Source organism: Terrapene carolina, unplaced genomic scaffold (genome assembly GCF_002925995.2).
Source record: "Terrapene carolina triunguis isolate 2854851 unplaced genomic scaffold, T_m_triunguis-2.0 Scaffold69, whole genome shotgun sequence".
Lineage (NCBI taxonomy): Eukaryota > Metazoa > Chordata > Testudines > Emydidae > Terrapene > Terrapene triunguis.
In genome coordinates this window covers 47285319-47291318 of record NW_020664420.1, presented here as the reverse complement: position 1 = coordinate 47291318, position 6000 = coordinate 47285319, and positions in this window count along the sequence as shown.

Here is a 6000-nt window from a genome sequence, read left to right as displayed (position 1 = left end):
TACTGCCTTTGAAATGCTAAAAAAAAAAATCACCTTCTTCTCTCCCCTCCCTGCCATCCCAACTGCAAGGCAACTCTGCAACCTCCTCCTTCAGCAGCCACTTATAGTATCGAGAGAGAGAACATTTTCTTAACCTTATCTATATGTGTTATCATTGAACTGTGGAAATTGAAATGCTGCAGCATCTTTAGCTGGACACAAACTTTTAACATTAGATATCCCAGTGTATTGTGATGATTTTGTGGATCTTTTAGACCCATATAAAAAAACCCAGCAGATTAAATTATTTTTCTGGCAACTGGTAAATCCATTAAAAAAACCCAGCCAGGCCAGTCAAATATTGTCCAGTAGTAACCCTAATGGGAGGCAGGAGGGCTCTTCTACTTAAGACTATTTGGCAAAATAATTGAGATGTTTCATAATCTGAACTGCAATTCCTAAAATGTGATTCTCTTATTTCTCTTGAAATCATCTAGTCAACCAACTTACCTCTGTGTGCACCTGGTGAGCACTTGGTTTGGGTTTAGTTTCTTGAAACATAAGGAACAATATCAGTTTGTTATAACTGTATCCACTCCCCCACCCCCGGTAATTAGTCAAGACCAAATTCAATTCATTTCTTTTTTTTCAGTCCACTGAATCGAGCAAGTTTATTGATATAAAATATTTTAGTGTCAAGGTACAAATGTGATTACCCAGTCTGCAACCCTTGGGTGTGTTTTCCCCCCAAGATTTCCTGTTCTGCTATATGGTCACCCATCAAAGTATTTGCATTATTTTTTCATAACAAATTAATCCACAGGCATATTAAAACTTTCAGCTGACTTTTAACATCTGATGTTACTTTAATATCTCAGCCACAAAAGATGGTCTGGAAATATGTTACAGAATCCTATTTGGAAATTTTTTTGTCCTATGGTACAGAGTAGACTGTAAGAGAATGAGTAGCAAATGGATTCAACTACTCTGTGAAATCTAGTGATTTGATGAGCACAGCAGAATGAGGTCCCAATAAAAGAAATTTTAAAGCTTCTAAAGGTAACAGTACTTGCTACTGTGTTTGTACCTGAAACCTTGTTTTAGAGCAGGGGTTGGCAACGTTTGGCACGCGGCTCGCCAAGGTAAGCACCCTGGCGGCCCGGGCCAGTTTATTTACCTGCTGACGCGGCAGGTTTGGCCGATTGCGGCCCCCACTAGCCGCGGTTCGCTGTCCCGGGCCAATTGGGGCGGCGAGAAGCGGCGTGGGCGAGCGATGTGCTGGCCGACCCCTGTTTTTAGAGGATCATTTTTATTTATTGGGTGTAAATCACAGAAGCATCACACAGATGCTATTCTACTACATGTCAAAATACTCTAGTACTTTCCTCAGATGTGACTGCTGGGGTGCTCCACTCACTGCTATGATGGTGCTGCCTCCTGGTCACTCTTCATGACTCACCCCTCCGGCCAGGTCACTGCATTTTCCCCTTTCGGGGTACCAAAGTCTTCCTTCAGCAATCCTGGATGTCTTCCCATTCACTGCCCCATGCTGCCACTATTTACATCAGCTGAGGATCTGCCCTCAATAGCTATTAAGTAGTGAAGAGCAAATCTGAAGATGTTTTAGTTAAGTGCCCATTGGTGGGGTGATACCAAAGGGATTGATACTAGGTATGATCTGATTTAACATCTTCACTTATGTTCTACAAGAGGGACTAAACAGCACTTGGATGAAGCCAGTGGATTATACTAAACCAAGAGAAGTTGTGAACAGTTAAAGAGAAATATGATGAAGAGACCTAAAAAGATCAGGTGCATGAGCAGAAAATTACAATGATTTCAACTTGAAAGAATGAAAACGATTCCATTTCCGGAGTATCAATTTGAATAGTCTAGCTGTGCTACATTTTAATTATACATAAAGATGTAAATTCTGTTAATCACCAAATCCTATAATTCGGTTTAGAATCCAAGAATCCAGGGTTAAAACTACTGTACATAAAAAGGTCAAAGAAAATTTCAGTGGTACCTCAAAGATAAAATATTTGCCTCTTCACTGTCAGCTCATCATGAGAAATCCTACTGAGAACAAAGGATTCATTGCCAAGAAGAAAACAGACACTGTGCAGTAGACACTACAGGTGTCTAACATGAATATTATTAAAACCCAAGAGCGACCTGGACCTATGGGGTTGCACCAGGAATGCACTGGCCCTTGATCTTCAGAGATATTTTAGCTAGTGCCTAGGTAATTCTGAAATATTGGTGTTCAGGGTCTTTTTCTGTTCAGACTTACAGAAATAGCTAAATTTGTGTGTACATGTGCAGTACAGGACTTCACAAACCGAAGAAGAAAATGCCTTCAAACATGGGCTGAAATAGGTGTTCTTTGGGAGAGAGAGAAATGTCTGATATAAACTGCTTTGAAGGAAGAAAATAGAGAGAGAAACTGCTGGTTTCAGTAGCATTTTACTTCAAAAATAACTTTAAACAAATCCGTGTACCCCACCATCTGAAAATTGTCAACTCTGAATGAATGTGGCAGATGCTGCCTTTATAGTTACTGTGAAATTACACAGTAGGAGGTTAGGATTCCATGACATTTATTTCTATTTGTAGTTCTCCATTATTTTTGGTGACTAGAAGAGTAGGCATGAGCTGAGGCTTCTTGAATCTCATCTATCTAGTTGTCAGTTTGTGTTCTGTTTGAGGCTGACCTGGCAGCTACTCTTCATTTTTAACTGTTTCTAAAGAAGAAATGCTTAAACATATGCAGCCAATCCTGTAATAATTAGTGCTGCAAATAATCCCAGTCCCCTCTTTTCCCTATTCAGAAACTTAAATCTAGATTTTTAGATATAGATTTAAATAATATTAAGGCTCTTTTACAATCTGACAGAAATAAAATAAAGTAAAGCTGACATATCCTTAACTCATATGATTGAGGGATGCGAGTCCATTTGGTTTAGGGGATGGGGGAAGAAACATATATGACTAAAAGATAAACCTCAACTTTACCATGTTTATGGTAGAGATGGTATTTCCATTCCAAGACTCTCTAATTTCAGCCCAAAGAAACATTTTTAAAGAAATGTATAAATTACAAATAATCATCCATCTCAACTCCCCAAATTATTTTTCTGTTAGTTAACTTGCTGGTTACCTCAAAAACAGCAGGACCGAGAACAAAATCCTGTGCCAACACCAGCAGTTCTAGCAGTGGAAAGAACAGACCTCAAAGTTTTCTTCTGACCCTCCTTAATCCCTGTCATTCTCCTGTGAGGCACAAAGCTTCCTAATTAAATGATTTTGCTCTCTGTGTTAACTCTACCCACATCCCTGATTTAGCAGCTTGAAGTGAGGTCCTAGGAATTGTCCATTCTTGACTTCTCTCAATGTAATGTCTTTAAAATTCCTTGTAATCAGTAACATGATGGGCTTGGGTACTGGACAGTCTCTTTGCAAAAGAATAAATGGACACAAATCAGACGTCAAGAACTATAACATTCAAAAATCAGTCGGAGAACACTTCAACCTCCCTGGTCACTCGATTACAGACCTCAAAGTTGCAGTACTCTAACAAAAAACTTCAAAAACAGACTCCAACGAGAAACTGCAGAATTGGAATTAATTTGCAAACTTGACACCATTAAATTAGGCTTGAATAAAGACTGGGAATGGATGGGTCATTACACAAAGTAAAACCTATTTCCCCATGCTAATTTCCCCCCCTACTGTTACTCACACCTTCCTGTCAACTGTTGGAAATGGGCCATCCTGATTATCACTACAAAAGTTTTTTTCTTCTGCTGATAATATCCCACCTTAACTGATTACTCTCATTATAGTTAGTATGGCAACACCCATTTTTTCATGTCCTGTGTGTGTGTGTCTATATCTTCTTACTGTATTTTCCACTGCATGCGTCCGATGAAGTGGGTTTTAGCCCACAAAAGCTTACGCTCAAATAAATTTGTTAGTCTCTAAGGTGCCACAAGTACTCCTCGTTCTTTTTGCTGATACAGACTAACCCGGCTACCACTCTGAAACCTGTACATGCTCAGTTGACATTTATTATAATAATGGCGTTTGGTGTTTAAAAATATGATTTCATGCATACCCATTACAGACTGAGTTCTGAGACTGTCCCTAGAATCTCTTTTCAACTTCCAAAAGGAGCGTTCTATAGAATCAGAACTGAAGACATGAACGATAGAAAAGTAGGGTCAAATTTTGAAGAGAAATCAATGGTGAAGCTGCAGAGTGCAGCCAAAAAAAATAATTAATTTACATGGCCACTAGAATTAGGTATCATCTTACCCTAAATTTCACAACAGGTATGGAACTGAACTTTCCAAAACGTAAGCTCCCTTGTTTTGATTGAGAATTTTGAAGCACCAAATTATAATGCTGCTTTCTTTTTTTCCTGTTTGAAATCTCTTCTAGTGACAAACTTTAATCAGCTATTCTAATGTTTTTGTTGCTGCTGCTGTTAATTATATTGCTTTAATCACAAATATTTAAAACTACCAACCCTGTCCTGTCCTCTGAAGGGGCCAAACACTGGTATAAGGACACTATATTGTATAACAAAAGTAAACAACCAAAGCGGGCATTTCATCACAGAAATTTGTTCATTTGAGTGATGTAAATAAGTTTTATTTCAATGAAAAATATCAGTAAAGAGAAGGCGTTTGTCATTTTTTCCCATACTCATTGCCACAGAACTCAGATGTAAAACAGTCATTTAGGAAGTCTTACAGATGAGATGACAGGAAGACTTTTTTTTTTTAAAAAGCACCCCCAAAAAGCTGCTTCAGCAGCTCAGAAAGATGACTTTGCTGAAGTGAAGATTAATTGTGCTATTTATAGATAAAATAGCCAAATTGAGTCTCTTACAAGCTGTATCTGACTCACATGCTGATTAATGTTGAATTGAGGAAGCAGAACTGACCCAGAAACAACAAGGAAAAGGCAATTGGGCAAACATGTATGTCCACACTGCAATGTAAGCCCAGGTTACTGGGACTCAAGTCAGCTGTGACCATGGGTTAGAGAAACCAAGTCTGAGTACTGATTGATTGTTAACCCTAGGTTAAGATTTTTCTAACCCAGGCTTGAACTTGGATCTCTAGCATCCATGCTACTATGCAAGACCTGAGTAAAACCAGACATATCCCAGACTCCTTAGCACCCTTCTGAAATGTGGCTGCTTTAGACCTTTGACTGTGGTGCATGGCAGGAAAGCTTATTTGTCCACCCCGCATGTTGCAAGAAGTTTCCCCAACCCACTAACACAGTCTGCTGAGCAGTCACTTTGGTCCCAGCTACTGGAGCCAGCAACATGGAGGAGGCACCTTTTGAAGAACTTCTCTTGCTTGGGCTTTCACTCCTGTGTCAGAAAATGGGCAGAGCTTTCATGAGACATGGGGGCGGGGGGGGGGGGACATTTTGGCTGCATTGTCTGACCCACCACAGACACCTGACACAGCTTATGCTGGAGCAAGAGGAGGTGGTGGCAGAGAAAGGGTACCCAAGCATGGCAGACTCTAACTAGTTGATGCTGCTCATTACATTCAGTACAGCTGCTGACGCCCCCTACATAGACTGGCACTTCTGGTGCGGGGCCACAACCTCAGACTGCTGAGATGACATCATGCAGACCTGGGATGACCAGCAGTGGGCCCAGAACTTTGGCATAAAGAAAGCTACATTTCTGGAGCTTTGAGCAGCTTGCCCCAACCCTCCAGTGTAAAGATATATGCATGAGGTCAAGCTGCCAGTCCAGAAACTATCTGGAAGCTGGCTACCCTAGACTTCTACAGGTCCACTGCAAACCATAGTTCGGTGTTAGAAAGTTGACTCTATGTACAGGCAATGGGGTGTGTGTGGCTTACCTCAAGGTGGTGGGCATAAAAGATATTCCTGAAGTAATTGCTGGCTTTGAGAGACTGGAATTTCCAAACTACTCTGGGGCCACTGATGGGACTCATCTATCTATAACTGTTAGCTTTCCTTAAG